At 33.2% G+C, this 14,604-nt stretch overlaps 1 long non-coding RNA gene across 3 annotated transcripts in view; it reads left to right on the top strand.

Annotated features, from left to right (window-relative positions):
- The window catches only part of LOC102153698, a 223,004-nt gene that overhangs the window by 106,652 nt on the left and 101,748 nt on the right, over window positions 1-14,604 (top strand). For all 3 annotated transcript variants that reach the window (XR_005380024.1, XR_005380021.1, XR_005380020.1), the window contains exons 3-4: window positions 2,101-2,240; window positions 5,502-5,623. This is a non-coding gene — a long non-coding RNA (uncharacterized LOC102153698). The remainder of the gene's footprint in view (window positions 1-2,100; window positions 2,241-5,501; window positions 5,624-14,604) is intronic.

Below are 14,604 nucleotides of genomic sequence, written 5' to 3'. Positions count from 1 at the left end.
CCAAGAGTCAGACACTTAACCAACTGAGCCACCCAGGCATCCCTTTGCCCCACTATTTAAATTGTAATACTCCTTCCTAATATTCAGAGGTCTTTTAAAATTGAACTGTAAAATAAATACAGAAAAGAGTAGAAGTCATACTTGTACAGCTAAGTTTTTACAAGATGAACACCCTTATATAATCAGCATACATGTTAAGAAGCAGAACATTCCCAGCATTTCAGAAATCCCTCTCATTCTCCAGCCCAGTTACTGCTCCTTTGTCAATGGTAATCACTATCCTAATTTCTAACAGCATAGATTTAATTTTTTTTTTTTTTTTTTGCTTTTTAACTTTATACACATGATGCACATAGCACGCACTCTTGGGTTTATGTTCTTTTATTCTACATGCCCATAGTTATTTTGACCCCCGATCTTTCCTATTCCTTTGGAGTCTTGATGAATGAATAATCTCTTTTCTTTTTATCACATATTCTCATTCTCTGCTGAAACTCTTTCCCTTATCCTCAAAGCTACTGCTTTTTCTCTTGTTCCCCATCAAATTTTTTGAAAAGTCTTTTTTTTAATAATGATTAGTCTTTAAAAAAATTTTTTAATGAGTTTATTTATCATGAGAGACACAGAGAGTCAGAGACACAGTCAGAGGGAGAAGCAGGCTCCACGCAGGGAGCCCGATGCGGGACTCGATCCCGTCACTTCAGGACCACCCCTGGTCCAAAGGCAGGTGTTAAACCATTGAGCCACCCAGGGATCCCCAGAAAGAGTCTTTCCTATTGCCTATTTGATCATCAACAAACTACTTCTAATAGTATTGGTTTTCTTTTCTTCATTCTCTCTCTCTCTCTCTCTCTCTCTCAGATACCTACAAGTAAAATTGCATACTCACAGAGTAAGTATATGTGTACATTTTCTATATATTGCCAAATTCCATTTCATAGGAATCGTGCAATCTTGCATTCCCATAATCATTGCACTAGAGTGTTTGTTTCACCAACAGGTTAAGTGTCAACCATTTAGATTCTTGAGTGTATGATGTCTTGAGAAACAGCATCTCAATATATTTTTTCTTTTTTCATTTTTTCTTTTTAAAATCATGAGTGAGGTTTTAGATGTTCTTATATATTATAGATATCAATCCTCTTCATGAATTACAGATATATTTTCTTGGTTTGTCATTTATTGTTATGTTTCTTATGATGCTTTTGCCATGACATTTTCAAATATTTTTTCATGTAAGTATAACTAAGTAGGTTATTAACTTCATCTTCCACATATAATAATAATAAAACATACATACATAAATACCTCCTTAAATAACCGTGAAGATTAAATGAGTTAATGAGGAAATTACTTAGAATACTCGTGGACACACAATGTTAGTCATTATTATCTTATTAAATGAAGCATAAAATCCCTTAGAATAAATAAATGTTTTTCTTCTTGCTAAATTAAAAAACAAACTTATTATGTGAGATTTATAATAAGTATATAGAATTAAAAATATTTTTGTTTGTTTTTTTGAAGGGAAATACGGTGTAATGGTTAAAGTATGGACTTAAAAGCACACAGTACTGGGTTTGCATTCTGATTCCCAGACTTATGATCTGTGTGACCTTGGGCAAAATTAATACCAGCCTCAGTTTTTTATCTGTAATACACGTTTCATAGTGATACCTATGTTAGGGAATATCAGAAGGTACCTGTCATAGTTTCTGGTATATGGTACTTGATAAATGACAAATATTACGAACTTCAATTTATTGAAGGTGATTCTGTGGATAACAGGATAAGATAGTAGTCTGGTATCTGCCTTTATATCAACACAGAACTTCGACTACCTGAAATATAAATAGCATGATCATTAAAAAAAATCACACTTAAATATAACCTTTATGAAGTGTGTTTTTGGTAGAATTTAGGCAGCAGATAATTTTACTTTTGAAAGCCTTAAAACAATATTTTATATTTCTAATGGATTGATCAAATACTAAATTTTCATTTTTGAATACCACATTTTCATTTTAAAAAGATATTGATGTAATTAAATAAATATTGATCTGTACAGGTAATTTTTTTATACTTCTCCTTTACTGACAGGAATAAAAATTGTTTAGCTACCAGAAACTAAGTTACATTTTCCAACTCCACCAGCTGAGAAAAATGTTCCACAATTAAAATCTACAGAACTTGAGTAAGATTGCTATGGAAACCAGAGAAGACAAAACACAGCCTTACAGGTAAAGCCATTTTTTGCTTTTGAAATAGACAAAGAGATTGAGTTTAAGCCTCTCTGGGAGGTTAACTGACTTTTATAAAGTCAGGCCAACTTGAGTTTGGGATAGAACAGGGTGGAGAAGCCTGCCTGCTTTGCTGATTACTGCTAAGACTGCTTTTTCACTAACATGCTAATACTAATGCTTCTGCTAGGAAGTCAGAACAGTTAAGACTTTCTAAGCAAAGAGGTGGCACAAAACGACATCCTCTGGTTTTCCTAGCCCTGATATTTTTTTTATTTTATCCACACACTGAAAAATATACATATACATTTTCTAAGGGGTATTTCATAAGTTAGTATTCACAATCAGTTTAACAGTGACTGGGAAAGATTTTTATATTTTTTTTTCTTGCTATAATAAAAACATTTACTTCTCATGGCCCTTTCTTGTTACGTAGTTTTTTTGGCTGTTTGGTAATAGATTTCTTGCAAAATTGTATGCAGTGGAATGTATGCAAATGGTAAATTTCTTATACAATATTTTGTTAGTTTCTTAAATTACATTTATTTAACTAAATTCCATGTTTTATTTCACATCTATTTGATAATGCTATGTCCATCTCTATACTGTAGATAATATCACTTACAATATTGGTAAGATATTTCTGGATGTATTCTTTACTCTTTTGAAAGATACAGAGGAGACAGTTAAACCTTTGCTGCCTGAAGGTAGGAGAAGTGAAAGGCAGTAAGGTATTGCTTGTGGGCTTATTTTTGGAAATAACCCTGACGGAAATGCTAGCTCTTTGGAAAACAGAGAAAGGTAAAAATAGTGGGCCAATTTCCTGGGTGCTTTGAAAGGCCTATTAAAATCACTGGCAATGTCATAATTTGACCAAAAAAAAAAAAAAATCTTTAATTTTGAAAATAATATAATGTACAATACTCATTCTGTGCAATTGATCTTAGATCAATTGTTTTTAGAAACAATTTTTAAGTCAAAAGTTTTTGAAAAAAAACAGGTGATCTTGCTCTTCACTAATTGTTTATGGGCCAGATCAGGTGACACTGACCACAGATTTCTTGAACTCTGACTTTATCATATCACTAACTGGGACAAGTTTTTGAACTCTTAAACTCTACCCTAGTGGGACAATATTGCCTTCTCCCTTGGTTCCACATGTATTCCCAGCTGTTATCTTGACACTCTGAATGTTGCCTTCACTTTCTATTTGCATCTGTCCACTATGTCTTACTTAATCTGTGGAGATACCCTCCAGGCTACTCTACCATGCTATCCATTCCTCCATCTGTCCATGACTTTCCTACCATCTGTGGAGACGTTCTTCATACTATTATATTATATTGTTTATTTCTATCTCTCTCAGCACTCCATCACTAATTTCTCAGCCTGTATTAGAACACCTTCAACAACTTTTTTCCACCTTTTTTTTTTGAAGGGATTCCTCAGCAGATAGCAGATACCAATGTTGACCCCCAACAGGTATTTCAGCTTTACTGCTCCAGTTCTATTAGATTGCTAATAGAGACAAAAAGATGGACACTTTTGTGAATTTTTAATATGTATATTGGCACATTGAAATAGTTTGTCCATTCTTTCTTGTTGATTTTTAACCAGCAGCTCTCCCATTCTCTGAGCACATAAATCCCCACAAGGCTGAATTAGCATGATATCAAGTACAGCCTTGCTGTACTCACCATCCCTCCACCTAGACCTTTGTCTGAATGAGAGAAACTCATTCAGTCAGACAAACTTCCATGTCCAGAAACCCAATGCCATATTGGTTAAGGTATGATCTTTCTGCTCAGTAAGACCTGGATAAATTATTTAATCTCTTAAAATTTCAATTTCTTTTCTGGACATCTGTAGATTCTGGTTTATAGAGTCATTGGGAAGTTCTTTAAAATGCACGAAAAATGCTTAATACACAGCCAGGCACAAAATAAGCACTCATTACATGTTTGCTATCACTTTGGTAATTTTCAACCAGGGTACTCTGTTATACATTTTGGCAATCTGTCTTCCATAGAATCATTCCCATTTCCCCACCATTTCAGCTGTGTCTGTATATGTACAACTCCTCATTAATGGGCAAACTTTCTTTCTTTTCTTTGATTCCCAGGCCTCAGGAAAATCATAATAAAATGCTACATAACCATTTAAAAGAAAATACAAATGAAATATTTTCTAATATATATGTAATAATTTTCAGCTTAATGATCTAAAAGTGGAACAGAAATCATGACTTAACCAGGAAATAAAGTAGAAGATTTTCTTTAGAATCTCATGCTGAGGTCTTTCTTAAGCAAGAAACAAAACTCTGTCATCATAGAGAATAAGACTGCTATTCAACTACACTCACAAAATATACACACAGTTTAATGATACTCACTACAAAGTAAGAAGTAAATAAGAGAAAGGGAGAAATTGACAGTGAGCTGAATATAGCTTTCAGCCATTATACATAAAACTCTCCTATGTAATAACAGATAATTGGTCACTATTTTTATATAAAGCACTTTTATAAAAAAGTAAAAAAGACAACCTGAATGAACATATGCAAATATCATAAATTATAGTTCATATGGCCAATAAAATATGAAAAGGTGATCAGCTTGACTATAGTGAAAAAATAGTCAATTTAAACAAAATATGAAAGGCTAATAACATCCAGTGTTTATTGGAATGTTAGAAAATAAGCAATTTATATAGTGATTATGGAAGAATCAATTGGTAATGTTGTATTCAAATATTCAATATGCCTATCCTTTGAGCAAGCAATTCCATATCTCAAAAATAAGTCTAGAGAAATTATAGCATGAATAGATTTAAATACAAATTAAGTTTGCTTACGGAAACACTATAAATAAAAGCAGAATATTTGGAAACAATAAAATGCCCATCAATAAGGTCAGATTTAAATTTAAAATGGCATATCAATATATTGGAATACTTAGCAGCCACTTAAAAGAATGATGTATGTGTGTATATATACACATATACATATATATATTTTTGCTAAACTGCTAGATAGAAAAAAAGCAAGTTGCAGATTAATGATTCAAGTTTGGCAAAAAATATATTTGTTGTGTGTTTATTTATGCATGGATATGTATATTTAAATGAAAGAGGTTGGAGAAAATATGCAAAATCAATGATCTCTGGAAATAAGAATGAGATAGAAGCAATTTTTATTTACTTAATATCAAATAAGCTAGATTGTAAACTTTATTAATTCTGTTATTGTTTTATCTGTCTCAGAGAGGTAAGGATGAAGAGTTTCCCTAAAAGGAAAAAGCTGAATTTCAGAATATATTCTGGAAAGATATCCTGGAGAGATATTCGCCTGGGAAAGGCTAATAAAGCTAACCTTGGACTAAGAGGTGAGATAATGAAGTCAGGACTCTGAGCATAGAGCTGCCTGCAAGGCTTTTTCTTCCTGGTGATTATACATTCCTTCTGGCTACATGGAGACAACACTGGAAAAAGGCAGAAAGTGAGGATAGGATTTTGGCATTGCGTTTGGGTCTACAAATGCTCAATGCCATTGCTTCAAGGGGTTGTGCTTTTGTTTCTGTGCAGTACCTCTATTAGCCCCAAACCAAAGTCACTGCATGGTTAGTGACATGCCCTGTAGAGCTGAAGGGAGAGTGAGGTTTCAGCAGGGACACCTCTGCCCTTAGTCAGCTAAAACAGAACAGTGATTGACAAATAATGAATCTCAGGGCTTCTTCTCGAACCTTAGCAGACAACAGTTTAGGAAAGAACTGCGGGACTCTTTTAGGAAGCAGTTCCAGCACCAAATGGGGGATTATGCCTAAAGAATTGGATACAGAGTGGGTATGTAATCTAGTTTTATAGGCAAAAGCAAAAAAATAGGATTCTTGGGAATTATATGTTATATACAGATTAGATTTGGTTACTCTCCATTTTTAGATGAATTACTGTCTCCCCACTGCCCAAAAGATTAATGCAATGCTTCAGTATGACATTTAAAACTTTCTTAACCTAGTTATTAGCTTACATTAATTTCTATTTCCAATTCCCAAATTTGGCTACTTAGCTACCCTTATTCTCAACCTCTTCATGCTATCTTACACTTACTAGCTTTTGCTCATATGTTGTAACCCCTTTACATAATGAGAGAAGCAATCTTCTATTAGGTTTTCCTTATGTTCCCCTAACATATCACATAATCTATAACATATTAACACATAAATATATTTGTACATTTGTCTCCTCTGGTAGGCAAAAAACTTCTAGATGGAAGAATGAGATCCAACTTATGTCTGTGTTTCTAATGCAATCTCTAGATAATAAGAACTCCATATATACTACGGGGGAAAAAAATGAATTTGGAATGAATAAATGGAGTTAACAACCTGGCACGTTCGCTTTAGTTTACATATAGATCTTTCTAGAAATAGAACTGATTAAATGGTACCACAATTCTTTTTAAAAGAATTGAAACTCTAATAATGGTGCTTTGGCTAAATAGTGCCTATTATATGTGTATATAAATGTGTATATACATGTGTATAACACATGTATATATATGTTTTATATGTATATATAGTATTACATATGTAATATATAATATTATGTAATATATATAATATTATAATAATATAATATATTACATAATATAATGTATTATGTAACATATAATATATATAATATAATATGTAATATATTATGTAATATATAATATATATGAATGTATATGTATGTATTAATATATAATATACCTAGTCATTTTATGTCAATACATCTATTACTATTTAAATTTACTTTTAAGGCAATTGTTAAATATCTATAAGAAATTACTAAAATTACTAAATTGTTAAATGAAAGATTAGTTTTCTTTAGCTTCAGAACTTCCAATTCTGAAGCCAATGTTTTAAGAATACGGAAAATAATGGACACACACAACGCACATCCTTTGGGATGCATCTACAGCAAGATCTGAACTTCCCTGAACCTTGCAATCTTTAGCAATCAAGTAACTGACACGCCGGCATCAGAGGAAACTAAAAGAATTGGCAGGAAAAAAGCTATTTTATATAATTAAGAATAATGGCAGGAAGAGAAGGCTCATATGCCAAACGTGTAAGGAATAAACACAAATGAATTGATGCTTAAAATGTAACTGAAAGCACTGCACATGCGGTGCTACTCTATTAGAAATTATTTTGTGTATAACCATAAACTGCTTTAGTCCATAAAATGAGTGCTTCAAAGAGATGGTAAGTTGGATGGTAGGAAGCCATAAACCATATGGAAGTTACTAAAGAGCTCCATGCAATAAAATATATCTTTATTACACACTGAATATAATACCAAAAATGCTACCTATTTCATATTCAACACTATACACTTGGTTAATTGACTATTTATGGCAAAGACAAATTGGAAAGCAGTTTATAATATAAAGGATTCTTATATTTTTGTCATTTGTAAGTGAAACTGTATTTCCTTACTTTAGCTTTTTGTCCATAATTCAGTGTAATATAATTTTAATGAATGTGAATAGGTCAATTTGATCTAAAAACTTCTAGATGTAATACAAAAGAAAAAAATCCAATTTATCCTACTGAACCTGAAGAGCAAATCCTCAGCTTTGGTTTCTCAAAGAATCACTGCTTTTTAAGAGTTTCTCTGAGGAAACAGCATCCCCTAGGCAGTGATTTATGTTTGTACCATATGATTTTGTCCGTTAGCCCATCAAATTAGAAATTTTTTTTCAAAAATTTCTGACAGCTTTATTGGGATACAATTTATATACCACGAAATTCCCCATTGGAAGTACACAATTCAGTGAGTTTTAGAAAATGTATTGACTTGTGCAACCATCTGGCTATCCAGTTTTCGAACATTTCCATCACTTAAAATGTTCTTTGTGCCATTTGCACTTAATCTACACTATTCCCAGCAGACCAAGGGAAGCATTGATTTGCTTCCTGTTTCTATAAATTTGCCTTTTCTGATCATTTCATATAAAAGGAATCATGCATTATGTAGTCTTTATGCATTTGTCTTTTTTCATAATGCTTAGCATAATGCTGTAGCACATATCAGCAGTTTGTTACTTCTTTATTATAAAATACTTTTTGATTGTATAGCTATACCGCATTTGTTTATTCACTCACTGCTTGATGGACATTTAGATTGTTCCGAGTTTGGGAATATTATGAAAAATACTGCTATGAGCGTTCCTGTCCGTATATTTATATTTGTTTTTATTTCTCTTCAATAAATTCCTAGAAGTGAAATTGTTGCATCATATGGTAGGTTTATGTTTAACTTTTTAAGAAATTGTCAAATCCTTTTCCAAAGTGACTGTATCATCCTACTTTCCTGGCCATCTCATATAAGGGATGCAGTTTCTCCATATCCTAACCAACACTTGGTATTTTGTCTTTTTGATTATAGACATTTTGGTGGTATCTTGCTGCAATTTTAGTTTGCATTTCTGTAATTGCTAATGATGCTGAATATTGTTTAACTTGCTTATTGCCATTCATACATCTTCTGTAGTAAAATATCCCTTAAATAGTTTGGCCATTTTGTTTGTCTTCTATTATATTTTGGGTGCATTGTCCTTTATCAGATATATCAGTTGCAAATATCTTCTGCAATGTGTGGTTTGTCTTTTCATTTTCATAATGGTAGCTTTTGAAACACAAAGGTTGTTAGTTTTGATAAAAACAATTTATCTTTTTTTTCTTTTATGGATTATACTTTTGGTGTATCTAAGAAATCATAAACTGTTTATCTCTCTATTTAGTAAAGACTTGCATGGCTTATGCACAAATTTGACGCAGTGCTTCAGAAAATTATCCACACAAGAATAGTAGCATTATAACTTTATAACATCAAAAACAACATTTAAAGGGAAAATTCCTCTATTTTTTGTTTACATGCTACTTGGAATACTCTATACTCCTAATGTATGGGTTTCCTCACAGCACCAAGCAATTTTCCAACTTTTTAGCAGACCCTGGCTAAATGTTCTACAATTTAGTCAAATTCTGACCAGATCCCCCAGGTTAAGGATTCAGACCCACAAGATGGTCCCCTTCTTTCCCAGACTTCAGACACTAATCTATTTTACCTGTGCTTCAGACTAACTACCTATAAATCAAATATTCCCACAACCTCCTCCTTGGGTTTAATCATTTTCTAGAAGGGCTCACAAAACTCAGGAAAATGGCTTACTTACTACTTTTATTTCAAAGAATACAAATAAGTAGCCAGATGGAAGAAGTGTACAGGGCAAGATATTTGGGAAGGGATATGGAACTTTCACACACTCTCCAGGAATGCCATCCTTCTAGTACCTCATGTATTCAGCCAACTGGAAATTCTCTGAACTCTACCCTTTAAGATTTTTTTTAAGGAGGCTTCATTGCACAGGCATGATTCATTCATCATTGACCAATGGGGAGTAATTCAACCTCTAGTCCCACTCCCCTTCCCAGAGTGGTAGAACTGGAAGTTCCAACCCTGTCATCACATGGTTAGTTTTCCTGGCAACCAGCTCTCATTCAGTGCTTATCTAAAAACTTTCCAAAAATCATCTCATTAACATGAGCTCAGATTTGATTGAAAGGTGCTTTCTATGAATAAAGAGGAAATCCTTCTAGATGCACTTTATCATTTAGGAAATTCCAAGGGTCTTAAGATCTTGCCAGGATGAAGACCAAATATGCATCTTATTATAAATCAAAATATCACAAACAATACAAAAGAAACTTTAAGATAAAGTATGCATGAAACAGTTTATAAAATAAAAGAAAATACTGAGGTAAGCTGAAATACAGAATTGGATTATCAAATCAGACTGATTACCCAGTATCAAGCTCTATTAAAGAAACATAGGCAACCAGGAAAAGAAACATAATGCAGAGAGACATCTCTGTCTAGGACATCTTGTATGATTCCCACAGTCCTTCCATCCTGCATTGGATGTAGACTCTGTCTTACAATTATACAGGAGATCACCAAGTGAGGTTTAGAAGGTTTTCTCTACAGCACAAAGTACTTTTAAATAATGAAATATTACCAATTTTTATGCTCCAAGGAATTTTATTCCATATTAACTTTCTCCAGGGAGTCATGATTCATAGATTCTGGGTTTATTTGCTATAAGTAATCTCTTAGCCAAGAACATTCTACTAAGGACATTCAATAAATAAGGTCTCTCTCTTTTGGCAAATATCATTAATCTAGTTACCAAGAGGTCCATTTGACAAGATTAGATTGAGTCATATACCTTCTTTTTTTTCCTTTTGTGAGCATTTGCTCAAGTAAAAAGAGCATATGGATCTCAAATCAGCTGCTTTAACTCTTACATTCAAAGATGCATAAGTAGTTAAATAATTAGATTTAACAAAAATCAATTAGAATTTCTAAAAATAAATATATCCTCAAAATTAAAAAAAAAAACTCAGTAACTATGTTAAACAGAAGTTTGGATAGAGATGTAAATAAAACATACCCAAGTATGTTGACATGTCTCAGTGTAAATTTATGACTATAAATCTTAGGTGGGTTTATAATGCCACCCAGGAATTATATTGTATTCTGACATCTATTTATCTCCATTCTTCTAGAATATTGTGGCATATCTACTTCTTTCTCCTTGAACTTCCAACAGCTTCACCCCCATCCTTACACTTAGTGACTAATCACTTTACTATGACTTAATGACACTATGGATATAATTAAAGAATATCTATTAATTCCCACTACCAACTTTCTCAAGAGAATCTCAAGAACAATCTTCTATCTGATGCTGGCTGGGAGAAGGGAATAGCCCACTGCCAAGCCACATAGACTCATCTCCCTTTTCACCTTACAACCTTAGTAGGAAGCCATTGTAGCTGGAGGACAGGAACAGAAAACAAACAGATAAACAGAAAGAACCACTATCCCCATTGGAGGGCCAGATATACATTCTGGGCACAGTACTACAGTGGGAAGAAAAGCCATAGCCTCAAGGCCCAAGAACAAATTTTGTCTAAGACTAAGGCCTCATCAGAACATCCAATAGTTCCACCACTTTGCCTTCCCCTGCCACTACACTGAACACTTAAAAATGGTTAAAATAGAAAATTTTACATTGTGTATAGTTTGCCACAAATATATATATATATATTTGACAAATATATTTGTCTTGTTTCAAATTCCAGACCAAAAAAAAAAAAATGGACATACGAAAAGACAAGAAGAAACATACTCCAAAGAGACAAAGCAACTATATAACCAGACTCAGATCTAACACAGATTTGGGTATTACTAAATTAGAACTATAGTTAATATGTTAAAGTTGGGACTATAATTAATATGTTAAAATTTCTACTGGACAAGATAGAAAACACTCATGATCAGATGAGTAATATGAACACAGAGAAGTGAAAGTTGCAAGAAAGCATCTAGGAATACTAGAAAAACAAAAGAAAACAAAACACAGCAACAAAGGTGAAGAATACCTTTGATAAGCACATCAGCAGATTCAACACAGCCAGAGAAACAATCAGTGAAGTTGGGGATAGGATACCAGGAATTATCAGCTTGAAACACACAAAAAAATAGTAAATTAAAAAGCAGGATATACAAAAGATACAGGACGATACCAGTATAACATCTGCATGATTGAAATCCCAGAAATAAGAATGGGATAGAAGAATATTTACATAAGTAATGGCAGAGAAATTTCCAAAAATAATGACAGGTACCAAACTGAGGTCCAAGAAATTTAGAGTAAACTTTCGGTAAACCAACCAATTTCTCTATCCCTTCCTTTTATCCTCTCTGGAATTCAGCTTTACTGCCACACTACCCAGCACTTCAAAGATAGTTACTGCTTAAAGCAAGACATTTTAAGACTATTAACTGCAAATCTATTAATGTCTGCCTATGTATCGGTTCGCTTTTGTATTTCTGTGCCTATAGTTGAAATTTCAATGACAAAAATCAACACACTTCAGAATGACATTGTGTGTAATAAGTGCCAAGTGCAAACAGATTTAAATACTTATTAAAAATCTTGAATTCCATTTGTTACTCAGTAGGTCTAACTGAGAACTTCAAAAGAGAAAGAGATATAGTATAGGACAAAATTAGATCAATAATAAAAGTCTATGTCAAAGTGATTTGCTCTTAGGGGAAGGCTAGATGCTTAAAAGGAGACAAAATAAATGAAAACTCCTTTTAATATACATATGTAAAGTGCCATTACTCTAATAGAAAGTAAATTTTTTGAATAAATATGAGAACACCTTTTAATATACATATGTAAAGTGCCATTACTCTAATAGAAAGTAAATTTTTTGAATAAATATGAGAAAACAGCTTATGTCAGCTAAATATATTTATCTAGAAAAAAGTACAGACTATGAAAGTTGCAAAAATTTTGTAACAGTTGTGAAAAGACATTTCAAACTATTACTAAACTTTTGGAGAGGTCTTCATCCATAGATTATTTTGTTGTACTGTTTTACTTGTAGATTTATTAGATTCAAGTTAGTTAACATATAGTGTTAGTTTCAGGAGTAGAATTTAGTAATTCATCAGTTACATATCACACCCAGTACTCATTGCATCAAGTGCCTTCCTTAATGCCCATCACCCAATTATACCAGCCCCCACCCACCTCTCCTCCAACAACCCTGTTTGTTTCCCAGAGGTAAGAGTCTCTTATGGTTTACCTCCTCCTCTATTTTCACCTTATTTTATTTTTTCTTCCCTTTCCCTATCCATAGATTGTTTTTATAAGGCAAATTGCTTAACCTTTATAAATATATTCCTCATTGCAGCCAGGGGAATATGTTAGACTCCTCCATTAAACATTTACTTAATGACTTTTCCGGGTTTTACAAGCCTTGTGATTCCAAAGTACCTTATCAGTTTTTTTATATGAACAGTTTGCGAATGATGCCTTCCAAATTTTCCAAGAAACTCAACAGAGATATAACAACACTCCTTGCTTGGGGGATGGGCAATATTTAAAATGTATGCCGTCCTGGTATGAGTTTTATCAAGTCCATCAAATTTCTCTGACTATGGCAGGTATGAATTAAAATAATAAATTAAAAATACTTTAATAAATATAATATGGAATAATATATATCATATAATATAATAATAAATTAATAAATTAATTTAAATATTTAATGATTTAAATTGTTTAATTTAAATAAATTAAAACAATAAATGTTTCAGAAATATCCTCAACAGTATTTTAGTGCCTAGAACATAGTACATGCTTAAGAAAACATGCAAAGGGAAGGAAGGAGGAAAAAAGAAGGGAAGGAGGAAGGTGGAGCAGAGGGTGAGGATAAGGAGGAGAGAAGGGAAAAAGAAAGGAACCATTTGTCTCCTTTTAGCTCATAGCTCAATCTGTGTGATTCAATATTTTAGATGTGGAAAGATAAAATATCCTATGTTAAATTTTTTTTTTTTTATTTTTTATTTTTTATTTTTATTTTTAATTTTTTTTTAATTGGTGTTCAATTTACTAACATACAGAATAACACCCAGTGCCCGTCACCCATTCACTCCCACCCCCCGCCCTCCTCCCCTTCCACCACCCCTAGTTCGTTTCCCAGAGTTAGCAGTCTTTACGTTCTGTCTCCCTTTCTGATATTTCCCACACATTTCTTCCCCCTTCCCTTATATTCCCTTTCACTATTATTTATATTCCCCAAATGAATGAGAACATATAATGTTTGTCCTTCTCCGACTGACTTACTTCACTCAGCATAATACCCTCCAGTTCCATCCACGTTGAAGCAAATGGTGGGTATTTGTCATTTCTAATAGCTGAGTAATATTCCATTGTATACATAAACCACATCTTCTTTATCCATTCATCTTTCGTTGGACACCGAGGCTCCTTCCACAGTTTGGCTATCGTGGCCATTGCTGCTATAAACATCGGGGTGCAGGTGTCCCGGCGTTTCATTGCATTTGTATCTTTGGGGTAAGTCCCCAATAGTGCAATTGCTGGGTCGTAGGGCAGGTATATTTTTAACTGTTTGAGGAACCTCCACACAGTTTTCCAGAGTGGCTGCACCAGTTCACATTCCCACCAACAGTGTATGAGGGTTCCCTTTTCTCCACATCCTCTCCAACATTTGTTGTTTCCTGCCTTGTTAATTTTCCCCATTCTCACTGGTGTGAGGTGGTATCTCATCGTGGTTTTGATTTGTATTTCCCTGATGGCCAGTGATGCAGAGCATTTTCTCATGTGCATGTTGGCCATGTCTATGTCTTCCTCTGTGAGATTTCTGTTCATGTCTTTTGCCCATTTCATGATTGGATTGTTTGTTTCTTTGGTGTTGAGTTTAAGAAGTTCTTT

Source organism: Canis lupus, chromosome 27, assembly GCF_011100685.1.
Source record: "Canis lupus familiaris isolate Mischka breed German Shepherd chromosome 27, alternate assembly UU_Cfam_GSD_1.0, whole genome shotgun sequence".
Lineage (NCBI taxonomy): Eukaryota > Metazoa > Chordata > Mammalia > Carnivora > Canidae > Canis > Canis lupus.
Note: the sequence above shows the minus strand (reverse complement) of the source record. Positions and strands in the feature narration are given on the sequence as shown.